A 13,057-nucleotide genomic window follows, 5' to 3' on the forward strand; every position below is an offset into this window, starting at 1 on the left:
TGTCTTCAGCCTTCAGTCTTGAAACGGATTTTTCCTCTCTGGCTCACCTGTGGGGAATGTAAGCCATTCCTGGAAACCTCATGTTTCTGTGACTTCCTGGTCGCAATATTGCTTTTCCTCCTATTTTCTCCACAGGTTCTCACTCTCCTGTGATTTTATTTTCTCCTTAATTGTCTGGTGTCCTCTACCCCCTCCTGTGAAGTTCATCTGCACTTTCAAGGGTAAATCCCTTTGTATCAGAAAGACATACGGTTAGTTAAATGGAGTTCAGGTTTTCTATTTGCAGGGAGACCCTGAGCACGATTAACTTCAGTTTCTACCATGACTAACTGAATGCAAAACAGGGAGAAGCTATCCCAGGCCCCATCATTCTGTGATGTGCACATGCCAAGGACAATTGTTTCCCTTCTGGATCGCAACCTTTGCTATCCCCTATCTTTCCCACCAAGTGAAGGCCACCTACGTAAGGATGAAGCAGAACTATGAGACTGAGGGGGCCCAGAGCTCTGACACATGTCAGCCCCAGATCAGCCGAGCTGCATCAGGACCGCCCTGGACTTCCTGGTCATGAGAGCCAAAAAAAATAAACAAACAACCACTACTACACTTTTATCGACCCAGTTCATGTTGTGTTTCTGCGATGCTCAATAAAGAGCCTTTACTAATACAGTGGCAAAGCCTCCTCATCCCTTCTAGTTTCCTTCCCAGCGTGTTTCGGATGGGGACAGGATACCTGTGTTTTACACAACCAAGAAATCAATCAATTGCACACATAACTAAGATAGTACATAACAACACTTCTCATCGTGATGCTTTAAAATAAACTACTTATGAAGATTTCAACCTATATTACAGAGGACAGCAAATACTGTCTTAAGATATTTTAAATATCTTTACATATAGAATTAGCTTGCTTACTCTAAATGCTACGTACACAACCTAAGGAATAGACTATGTGTAATGTTTTATTTAAAAAACTATAATATGTTATTTCAGGTCATTAAGAAAATGCCTAAATTTATCATTAACATCTGGGTTTTTTTAGATAGAGTATCATTTTTTCTAGAATTCCATTGCCAAATTGGCTAACCTTAATATGCCTTGATGTATATCTGGGGGGGTGTGAAGGGAGATATTGCAAGGGAGACAGAGAGAGAATGTCACAGAGAAATGCATCTTTATAAAGAGGATAAGTGTTTTAATAGTGTTTATAACAATGAACATATGTAGGACATATTTACCATAAGGAAAACATAATGTATACTGAACAATAATATCAAACATAAAAATGAGGCTCTCAATATTTTTTTAATTAGCCCATCTGTACACAGGTCACCATAACAAATCTCTGTTTGGAAGAACATCCCTCCATCACTTTCCTATGGGCTAAAAGAACGTGGTCAGATGCTCCTTTCCACTGGCCTTCTGATTTCCCCGAAGAAATCAGACACATTCTAGGGAGTGTAATCTCATTCTAGAAATTACATTTAAGAAAACACTAAGGTTTGCTTGGGACCACCAGTCTTCCAGCTGGCAGGGCGAGCCGCTTCCACATAACGCGTACTCACCGTGCCTTCTGAAACCTATGGGCCTCTGAGTCAAAAGCACTGCCTTGCAGGATCACAGAGGATTATTTCATATGTCCTGCAGGTGCATTTCAGAGAGTAGAGGGGACCACTCATGAATTTCCCACCTGCGTGTGAGGCTCTCCAGGGCTCCACTGCTGCCTGGCTTGCAGATATAGAAGGCACATTGCAGTTTTGTGATTCCAGCACAGAACAGAGCTGTTTCTGCCCTGAAACAGGTTTCCATTCCTGAAGTACATCAAAAATCACAAGAAGCTCTTTAGAGTCTGTTCTGATAGACTTGTCATTTTATCATTTGCCCAAGAGAAGCTCCTTTGTATGTTGTGAATTTTATTTGTTAAATCTCTTGAGTGGTTCTGTCCTATCTTCTCTGTTAAAATAAAAATAGTGGTATGGGACATTCTTCTGAAAGCTTACACTTTTATATACTTATATGTTAAATATTGCCTTATTTCCTGGTTCAGCTCAGAGCTAAGTAAGCAGTTAGAACAATGTATATACTGTACTTGTTGCTGACTTATCCAGTAAATTCAATGACAAAAAGAGCTGAATTATAAATATTATAGAAAAAATTAAAAGGTGAACATTTAAGGAAATGCCAGAAAGACACAGTATTGAACCAGAACATATTACTACACATACCTCAGTCCCACTGAGTTTTTCTTTATACACATTTTTAATACACTGGTTTTCCCTGTACAAAAGCTCTTTTATTTCTCAATAGCTGATTTTCTGAAAGTCTCTCCAATGGTCAGTATGTCCATCAACCTAAAGGGATTGCTCTGCTGTTCTGTCATTCACGAGGAATGTGCAATGGTGAGTCTAAATGATGGCCGAGACTAAATGTTTCATTTTTGTCAATTTATGTTATCAGGCCTTTTTCCCCCCAAAAAAGCACTAGTGTCACCTGTTTTGAATCTGATGAATCCACCACCATCTTCCCCCCTCCCCCTGCCCCCCACCCCCATTCTAAGGTGCCTTCTGAACCATCAGCAGGTAAGGAAGAGGTATGAATGGTGTTTCCATCCACTTCAGTACTCTGATTAAAATAGTTCTACAGTGTTGCTAAATTTTTTAATCAGTTGCTAACATTTGAGAACCTACAGATTTCACATTTTTTAAATCCTAATTTCTCATGAGAACTAGAAGTGGTCAAGCTGGTACCCTGGTCATCTAGACTTGGATCTGCCCCCATTTCTCTCCCTGTATTCACAGCAAGATCCCGATAGCTCCATTTTCCCAAGCTGTAGAATTAAGGAATCCGTGGTCTCTGAGGATCCTCCAGCTCTAACTATGATTCCGTAAACCCATGTTGCTGTATCCGAAAGCAGCTTTTACCATGTGTGGTTGGAAAAATAAATATTTCATTGACTTAATTTAAAATAAACCTTTTTTTAAATAAACAAGTGAAAGCATGAAAGTAATAAAAATTTCTTGGCTCCTGTCCCCAAATCAAGGATGTGTGTGTCAGACCACACACGACCTTTTGGGTCTGGCTTCTTTCCCTCACTTTCATGTTTTCAAGGTTCATCCACACTGTAGCCTCTGTCAGTGCTTCATTGCTTTTTATGGCTGAATCATTCTCTGCTGTATGGATGGACCCGTTGTGTTTATCCATTTGTCTGTTGATGGACATTTGGGTCATTCCCACCTTGGGGCTGTCGTGAATAAAGCTGCTATGAGCACTCGTGTACAAGTTTCTGTGTGGACCTGTATCTTCACTTCTCCTGGGTATATACCTAGGGATGGAATTGCTAGGTCATGTGGTGACTCTGTTTAGCCATTTAAAGAATTGCCAGAAACCTTCCCAAAATGACTGCACCACGTTAAATGTCCACCAGTAACATATGAGGTTCAATTTCATTTACCACATCCTCCCAACTCTTGATGTTACCTGATTTTTGATTCTAGCCATTTGAGAAGGTATAAAGTTGTGTGTCACTATGGTTTTCATTTGCCTTTCCCTGAGGACTAATAATGTTGAGAATTTTTTTCTTGTGCTTATTCGCCATTTGTGTATTTTTATGGCAAAATATCTGTTCAGATCCTGTTATTTGTCTTTTTTTTATTGAGTTCTAAGTGTTCTTTATAATATATTCTAGATACAAGTCCCTTATCAGATATATATTTGAAAATATTTTCTCCCATTCTGTGGGTTGTCTTTTCACTTTCTTGGTGTTCTTAGAACAAGAGTTTTTAGATTTGCTCAAGTGTAATTTATTTATTTATTTTTCTTTTGTTGCTTATGCTTTTGGTGTCATATCTAAGAATTCTTGACCAAATCTAAGATCATGAAGTTTTACCTCATGAGAGTCATACAGTTTTGCTCTTAGATTTAGGTCCTTGATCAATTTTGAGTTAATTTTTGTGTATAGTGTAAGGCAAGGGTGCACCTTCATTCTTTAACATGTGACAATCCAGTTGCACCAGCACCATTTGATGAAAAGACTATTCTTTCTGCATTCAGCGGTCTCATTGTGTAAGTGAAAATCTACTTATAGACCCTCAATTCTATTCCATTGATGAATCCTTGTGTCAATACTACAGTATTTTGATTACCATTGCTTTTAAGTATATTTTAAAATTTGGAAATATGAATACCTTAAATTTGTTTTTTTTTCAGGATTGCTTTGGCTATTCTGGGTCCTTTGCAATTCCATATGAATTTTAGAATCATCTTGTCAGTTTCTACAGGTTAGACAGCTGGGAGTCTGATAGGGATTGCATTTAATCTGTAGATCATTTGGGGGAGTATTGCCATCTTAACAACGTTAAATATTTCAATCCATGAACATGGGATCTTTTTTCCATTTACAGGCAGACCTCAGGGATATTTCGGGTTTGGTTCCAGGCCAGTGTAATAAAGCGAATATTGCAATAAAGCAAGTCATGCAAAATCTTTGGTTTCCTAGTGCATATAAAAGTCTAGTTTACACTAGATTATAGTCTATTAACAGTGCAATAACATTATATCCAAAAAATGTATATACCTTAATTAAATAATATTTTATTGCTAAAAAATGTTAACCATCATCTGAGCCTTCAGCGAGTCGTGGTAGTAGCACTAAAGACCACTGATCACAGATACCATAACAAATATAATTATAATGAAAACGTTTGAAACATTGTGAGATTGAGCAAAATGTGACACAGGGACATGAAGTGAGCAAAAACTGCTCGACTTGCTGGATGCAGAGTGGACACAAACCTTCAAGGTGTAAAAAACACAATAAAGCAAAGCCCAATAAAATGAAATATGCCTGTATTTAGACTTTCTTTCAACAATGTTTTGTAGTTTTCAAAGCATACATTTTGCACTTCTTTTGTTAAATTTATTCCTAATATTTTATTCTTTTTGATACTATTGTGAGTGGAATTGTTTCCTTAATTTCATTTTCAGATTGTTCATTGCAAATGCATAGACACACAATTGATTTTAAATATTGACCTTCTATCCTGCAACCTAGTTGAACTCATTTATTACTTCTAACAATTTTTTAGTGAATTCTTTGGGATTTTCAATATACAGATCATTGATTTTCATTATTTTCTGTATTGAACAAACCTTTCTATTGTGTATACTGCTTGCCAGGCACTGTTTTAAGCCCTCTGTAAATATGAACTCACTTAATGCTCGGAATCAGCCTCTGACTGTTTCCATCCCCCGTGGCAGATGGGGACGCGACCTCCTATCAACCTGAGATCAGGGCACAGGACCGTGAAGGTAATTTCAGCGCACCCTGTCCTTTGTCCTGTGCTCACGGGGCAGCACAACACGCTTCGTCCGCTGCAGTCACTCCGTCTGGGCTTGTCCCCCTTTGCTCCCACTCCTGTCCTCTCAGGGTTGAAATGTCGGCTCTCTGGCACTGCAATGTTCATCCTCCTCCAGGGAAACAGGCCACTCACAGCCAGAGCCGTTTTCTGGGAGTTACCTCAATGCTACATCATTTCCCTCGGGGGTCAGAAATGGGCAGCTCCCCCCGGCCAGTGCCACCAAGCACCTGGGTTTGAGTCCCCAACGTGCCATGAAGTCCCTGTGTGACTTCAGGAAAGGGTCATAGGCTTTCCAAGGGCTGGAGGGTGGGGGGGTTGGGAACCTTGGGGTCTAATTACAGCGTGGTGACTATAGTTAACAGTAGTGTATTGTATACTTGAAATTTGCTGAGAAAGTAGATCTTAAGTGTTCTCACCACAAAAAGAAAAAAAAAAAACGTAATTATGGGAGGTGATGAACATTAATGTGTGTTAATTAGCTTGATTGTGGTGATCATTTCACAACACACATGTGTATCAAACCATCACATCGTACACCTTAAATAGGCATAATTTTTATCTGACAAAAATAAATAAGTAAATTTAAAAGACAGACAGTCAAACTCAGACACAGAGAGCAGGATGGTGGTTGCAGGTGAGGGGCCGTTGGATCGATGCTGTTCAACGTAAAGTTTCTATTATAAAGACAGGTCAGGTCCAGAGCCGTGTGGCTCAGTATCCTGCCTGTGAAAAGGGGGTTTCTTTTCAACAAATAGCTAAACTGAGTCTCAGACTAAGTACAGTCAGTCCCCTACATATGAACGAGTTCCGTTTCGAGAGTGCGTTCGTAAGTTTGATTTGTTCACAAGTCCACCACAGTTAGCCTAGGTACCCAACTAACACAATCGGCTATATAGTACTGTACTGTAATAGGTTTATAATACTTTTCACACAAATAATACATAAACAACAAACACAAAAAATAAAGAAAACACTTTTAATCTTACAGTACAGTACCTTGAAAAGTACAGTAGTACAGTACAACAGCTGGCATCCAGGGGCTGGCATCGAGTGAACAGGCAAGAAGAGTTACTGACTGGGGGTGGGAGATGGTAGAGCTAAAGGATAGTCAGCAATAGGAGATGGAGGGCAAGCTGCAATTTCACTCACTCCTGATGTTGATGGCACAGGTTCTGGTTCCCTGCTGGATTCAATTCTACCTACCCTCTTTATAAAACGATCCACTGATGTCTGGGTAGTAGCTCTTTTTTCCTCATCATGGATGACACGGTAGCACTGGATTGCATTCTGAAGGGCTGCTGCAGCCTTTGTGTACCGTGCTATGTTCGGGTCCTGTGGCTCAAAAACTAACAGTGCCTCCTCAAATAAAGAAAATCCCCTTGCCATTTCCTGCATCGTGAATCTCTTCGGTTCTTCAGTTACTTCTTCTTCCTCTTGTCTCTCTTCCTCCTTTCTCAGGGCACGTTCTCATCTTTGAAATTTCACAACTTGAAGGTTCGTATGTAGGGGACTTACTGTAAGAAACTGGCAAAGATGACCCAGCCAGGACTTTGGTCCCCGTGGTCGCTCTCAGCCAAGCTCAGTGCCCTGCTCCCTTTGAGGCCCAGACAGGCTACTCAGTGTCCTGGTCTGTCTGGACCTCCCCACGCGGCTTTGTGAGGTCAGGTGGGTGAGTGTGTGCAGTGGGTGGGAGGAGATCGCCTTGCCCGGCCAGCACTCAGCATGACTCACTCCACACAGCACATGTGTCATGCGTGTCACCTGGCCAGCGAGAGGGAACCCTCAGAGCCCTGAAAGACCCAACCAGCTGAGACCCAGCCGGCCCCAGCTACCTGGGCTCAGGATGCAGGGGTGCTGCCAGTCACAGAAGAGCTATCATCGCCTTGGACCAGGTTGAGGGGGTGGTGACAGGTCAGAGGATGGCCTGGTGACTCAGGGGAACTGTGCAATTTCCGGCAGTGGGCACCAGTGTCTGCTGTTCTCCACCCCAGGCAGTGCCAACCACTGCTCACAGCTGGGAAAGGTTTGCACTTCCATGACAATTTGTGGTGTTGGTCACGTTTGCTTCCTTGGAAAAAAGAACAATCTGTTGCTGGTGCAGGATGCTGGTGCCCCTGGTTTGTGCCCACCCGAAGGATGCTGTCAGCCCAGGAATCTGCCTGCTTTGTCCTTCGTTCATTTGCATTGTCCTAACTAGCCCTTCGCGCTGGGCGCAGCTGGCGGGGTCAGAGGCTGAGACGTGGGTGTCCTCCAGCTGAGGACGGAGACTAATCAGACCAGGGACTGTGCACGCGTGGCCCAGCACCATGGTCCCTCTGGTGGTCTCCGTGCACGTCTGCACATCCAAGAGATGGTCAGGGTGACACGAGGAAAACCACCCCAAGGTGTATTATTTATACAACAGCACCAAACACCAGAAGGAATCCACCACAGCATGTGATTCCTGGTGCTCCTGGAGTGACTTGGAATAAAATGATTGAGGGGTTCATAGTTTTCCTCCAAAGTTGCCTGCCCTCGAGGGTTAAAGGGCAAGGCTTGCATTAGTGCAAGACTTTCAAAAGTTGGTGTGGATTGTATGAACCGGTTGTAACCACCGATGCTACATGCTAAGTTTCATCCACGTCGAGTCCATGCGCTCACGGTGCACAGAGCCGGTGACCCAGAGGCAGCTCAGGCGTGTCCATTGCTGCACGTGGCAGGCACTGCTGGAACTCACTTCATTTAATGTGCGGGAGGCTCCCGATGACTTGGGCACTTGTGTTCTTCCCCCTTACCCACAGGTTGAGGGATGCCAGGGCTGTGGAGCCGGCAGGGGGCAGTGCCTGGGTACCGTTCAGGCTGCTATAACAGAACACACAGACTGGGAGGCCTATAAACAACAGACATGAGTTTCTCACAGCTCTGGAGGCTGGACGTCCAAGATCAAAGTGCTGGCAGATTCAGTGTCTGGTGAGGACCCACTTCCTGGTTCCTAGACGGCATCTTCTCGCTGTGTCCTCACCTGGAGGAAGGGGTGAGGGGCTCTCTAGGGTCTCTTTATAAGGGCACTGATCCCATCATGGGGGCTCTACCCTCATGACCTCATGACCTCATGTCCTCCCAAAGGCCTCACCTCCTGACACCATCACCTTGGGGGTTAGGTTTCAGTACATGGATTTTGGGGGAACTCATTTAGTCCATTGCACCTGGGTTCTCAACATCCTTGTGTGTGCTTGCATATAAACCTGCTTTTAATCTAGAAACATTGTCGATGTGCTCACGGTCCTCTCCTCAGAGGTGATGAACTAAAACGGATCAGCACTCCTCCACTCAGCTGTGGCCTCCGGGCTGCCCCATCCTACCCACCTCCCTGTGTGTCCTTGTCACATTGTGGGCCATGTATTCAGGTGGCTGGGACAGAGGTAGAAAACTTGACTTTGTCATTAACTGCTGTACACTGAATGCTTGTGTCTCCCCAAAATTCATGTTGAAACCTAACCCCGAAGGTGATGGTGTTAGGAGGTGGGGCCTTTGGGAGGTGATGAGGTCATGAGGGTGGAGCCCCCATGAATGAGGTTAGTGTCCTTATAAAAGAGACCCCAGACAGCTCCCTCGCCCCTTCCAGCTTGTCTACCTTGGCTGGGGGCCCAAGATTTGAGTGTAGGACTGTAGACAAAGTAACCATATATTTTAAAAAATAAACAACGTGTAAGACAAAACAAAACAAAAATACCGTACTAGGGCAGTGGTTCTCAAAGTGGACCCAAGGACCATGGAACAGGTTAGAGATGCAGGTTCTGGGCTGACCCAAACCCAGGGAACAGGAGTGTTGGGTGTGAGCCAGCAGTCATGTTGGAACAAGCCCCCAGCTGATGCCAGGGCTGTGAGAGCTGAGGACCCCCACCCTGGAGACAGGAGCGTGAGAAAGCAGTCAGTCCAGATCAAACCAGCTGTGATCCCGGGGGCAAGAGGGAAAGGCCCTGGCGAGAAATGAGCAGGAATTCCAGGAGCGAGTACAGAGAAAAGGTCCATGGGGACATTTTCACAGCAGAGGTGGGGGCACCTGCTTAGCCCCTGCTGCAGCAACCACGTCGCCAGCCAGTCTCCCTGAAGCTCCGTGCACTGACGTGTCCCCTCCCACTTTCCTCACCAGTCATGGTGGCCTCCTCTCACTTGGTACTGGAGCATCAAGCTCAGTTTACCCTTAATATGATTCTCTACAGTTCTCATCACCTCTGTGAGGAAGATAATGGCCTCTCCCTCCAGCCTCACTCACTGAAGGCTCATCCAACTTTCTTCCCCTGCTGACACTTCCACTGTCACTCAATAAATATTTTAAGCTTTGTGGCAGTGACTGCTAGTTATTCTTAAGTATCCATTTTTCCTATCTTCCCTATAAAAAGAAGCCACAATTCGTAGCTGGGCACCTGGTTCTCCAGAGCTGTACCTTCTCAGCCTTCCTTGCAGGTTGTGTGGTTCAGACTAGGTTCAGGTCAGTGGGATCTAAGCAGAGGTGGCAGCTCCCCAGAACCTTCCTTAAGAGGTAGCTTGTGCAAACCCTTTGCCCCATTTTCTTCAGCCATTTCTGCTTCTTGTTGAGTGGAATGCAGGTGTGATAGCTAGATCTGCAGCAATCATTTTGAGGTCGTGAGGTAACCATGGGAATGGAGGCTGAATATAGTGGAGCAGGGAGAGAGAAGGAAGCTGGCCCACTCCAGCCCTGAACTAACTACTTCAACTCTCTCTCTCTTTTTTTTTTAACATCTTTATTGGAGTATAATTGTTTTACAATGGTGTGTTAGTTTCTGCTGTATAACAAAGTGAATCAGCTATACATATACATATATCTCCATAACTCCTCCCTCTTGTGTCTCCCTCCCACCATCCTTATCCCACGCCTCTAGGTGGACACAAAGCACTGAGCTGATCTCCCTGTGCTATGTGGCTGCTTCCCATTCGCTATCTATTTTACATTTGGTAGTGTATATATGTCCATGCCACTCTCTCACTTCGTCCCAGCTTACCCTTCCCCCTCCCCCATCCTCAAGTCCATTCTCTACAGCTACGTCTTTATTCCTGTCCTGCCCCTAGGTACTTCAGAAACATTTATTTTTTTAGATTCCATATATATGTGTTAGCATACAGTATTTGTTTTTCTCTTTCTGACTGACTTCACTCTGTATGACAGACTCTAGGTCCATCCACCTCATTACAAATAACTCAATTTCGTTTCTTTTTATGGCTGAGTAATATTCTGTTGTGTATGTATATAATATATATATATACATCTTCTTTATCCATTCATCTGTCGATGGACACTTAGGTTGCTTCCATATTTTGCCACTTATAAATAATGCTGCTATGAACACTAGGGTGCATGTACCTTTTTGAATCAGCGTTTTTGGGTTTTTTGGATATATACGCAAGATTGGAATTGCTGGGTCATATAGTAGTTCTATTTTTAGTTTTTAAGGAACCTCCATACTGTTCTCCATAGTGGCTGTATCAATTTACATTCCCACCAACAGTGCAAAAGGGTTCCCTTTTCTCCACACCCTCTCCAGCATTTATTGTTTGTAGATCTTTTGATGATGGCCATTCTGACCTGTGTGAGGTGATACCTCATTGTAGTTTTGATTTGCATTTCTCTAATCATTAGTGATGTTGACCATCCTTTCATGTGTTTGTTGGCAATCTGTATATCTTCTTTGGAGAAATGTCTATTTAGGTCTTCTGCCCATTTTTGGATTGGGTTGTTTGTTTTTTTGATATTGAGCTGCATGAGCTGCTTGTATATTTTGGAGATTAATCCTTTGTCAGTTGCTTCTCTGGCAAATATTTTCTCCATTCTGAGGGTTCTCTTTTCGTCTTGTTTATGGTTTCCTTTGCTGTGCAAAAGCTTTTAAGTTTCATTATGTCCCATTTGTTTATTTTTGTTTTTATTTCCATTTCTTTAGGAGGTGGGTCAAAAAGGATCGTGCTGTATCAAACAGTGTTCTGCCTATGTTTTCCTCTAATAGTTTTATAGTGTCTGGCCTTACATTTAGGTCTTTAATCCATTATGAGTTTATTTTTGTGTATCATGTTAGGGAGTGTTCTAATTTCATTCTTTTACATGTAGCTGTCCAGTTTTTCCAGCACCACTTATTGAAGAGGCTATCTTTTCTCCATTGTATATTCTTGCCTCCTTTTTCAAAGATAAGGTGACCATATGTGCATGGGTTTATCTCTGGGTTTTCTATCCTGTTCCATTGATCTATATTTCTGTTTTTGTGCCAGTACCATACTGTCTTGATTACTGTAGCTTTGTAGTATAGTCTGAAGTCTGGGAGCCTGATTCCTCCAGCTCCATTTTTCTTTCTCAAGATTGCTTTGGCTATTCGTGGTCTTTTGTGTTTCCATACCAATTGTGAAATTTTTGTTCTAGTTCTGTGGAAAATGCCATTGGTAGTTTGATAGGGATTGCATTGAATCTCTACGTTGCTTTGGGTAGTAGAGTCATTTTCACAATGTTGGTTCTTCCAATCCAAGAGCATGGTATATCTCTCCATCTGTTTGTATCATCTTTAATTTCTTTCATCAGTGTCTTATAGTTTTTTGCATACAGGTCTTTTGTCTCCTTAGGTAGGTTTATTCCTAGGTATTTTATTCTTTTGTTGCAGTGGTAAATGGGAGTGTTTTCTTAATTTCTCTTTCAGATTTTTCATCATTAGTGTATAGGAATGCAAGAGATTTCTGTGCATTAATTTTTTATCCTGCTACTTTACCAAATTCATTGATTAGCTCTAGTAGTTTTCTGGTAGTATCTTTAGGATTCTTTATGTATAATATCATGTCAGCTGCAAATAGTGACAGTTTTACTTCTTCTTTTCTGATTTGGATTCCTTTTATTTCTTTTTCATCTCTGATTGCTGTGGCTAAAACTTCCAAAACTAAGTTGAATAATAGCAGTGAGAGTGGGCAACCTTGTCTTGTTCCTGATCTTATTGGAAATGGCTTCAGTTTTTCACCATTGATAACAATGTTGGCTGTGGGTTTGTCATATATGGTCTTTATTATGTTGAGGTAAGTTCCCTCTATACCCACTTTCTGGAGAGTTTTTATCATAAATTGATGTTGAATTTTGTCAAAAGCTTTTTCTGCATCTACTGAGATGATCATATGGTTTTTATTCTTCAGTTTGTTATTATGGTTTATCACATTGGTTGATTTGCGTATATTGAAGAATCCTTGAATTCCTGGGATAAACCCCACTTGACCATGATGTATGTTCCTTTTAATGTGCTGTTGGATTCTGTTTGCTAGTATTTTGTTGAGGATTTTTGCATCTGTGTTCATCAGTGATATTGGCCTGTAGTTTTCTTTTTTTGTGACATGTTTGTCTGGTTTTGGTATGAGGGTGATGGTGGCCTCGTAGAATGAGTTTGGGAGTATTCCTCCCTCTGCTATATTTTGGAATAGTTTGAGAAGGATAGATGTTAACTCTTCTCTAAATGTTTGATAGAATTCGCCTGTGAAGCCATCTGGTCCTGGACTTTTGTTTGTTGGAAGATTTTTAATCACAGTTTCAATTTCAGTGCTTGTGATTGGTCTGTTTATATTTTCTATTTCTTCCTGGTTCAGTCTCAGAAGGTTGTACTTTTCTAAGAATTTGTCCATTTCTTCTAGGTTGTCCATTTTATTGGCATATAGTTGCTTGTAGTAATCTCTCATGATCC

At 42.2% G+C, this 13,057-nt stretch overlaps 1 long non-coding RNA gene across 7 annotated transcripts in view; it reads left to right on the plus strand.

Annotated features, from left to right (window-relative positions):
• Nucleotides 1-13,057, plus strand: part of LOC309625957 — a 50,967-nt gene that overhangs the window by 11,563 nt on the left and 26,347 nt on the right. The window contains exon 3 of one of the 7 annotated variants that reach the window (XR_014242822.1): nucleotides 5,260-5,310. The exons of the other annotated variants lie outside the window; for them this stretch is intronic. This is a non-coding gene — a long non-coding RNA (uncharacterized lncRNA). The remainder of the gene's footprint in view (nucleotides 1-5,259; nucleotides 5,311-13,057) is intronic. 7 annotated transcript variants of the gene reach the window in all.

The sequence above is a fragment of the Balaenoptera borealis genome (genome assembly GCF_965194805.1).
Source record: "Balaenoptera borealis genome assembly, chromosome: 3".
Classification (NCBI taxonomy): Eukaryota; Metazoa; Chordata; class Mammalia; order Artiodactyla; family Balaenopteridae; genus Balaenoptera; species Balaenoptera borealis.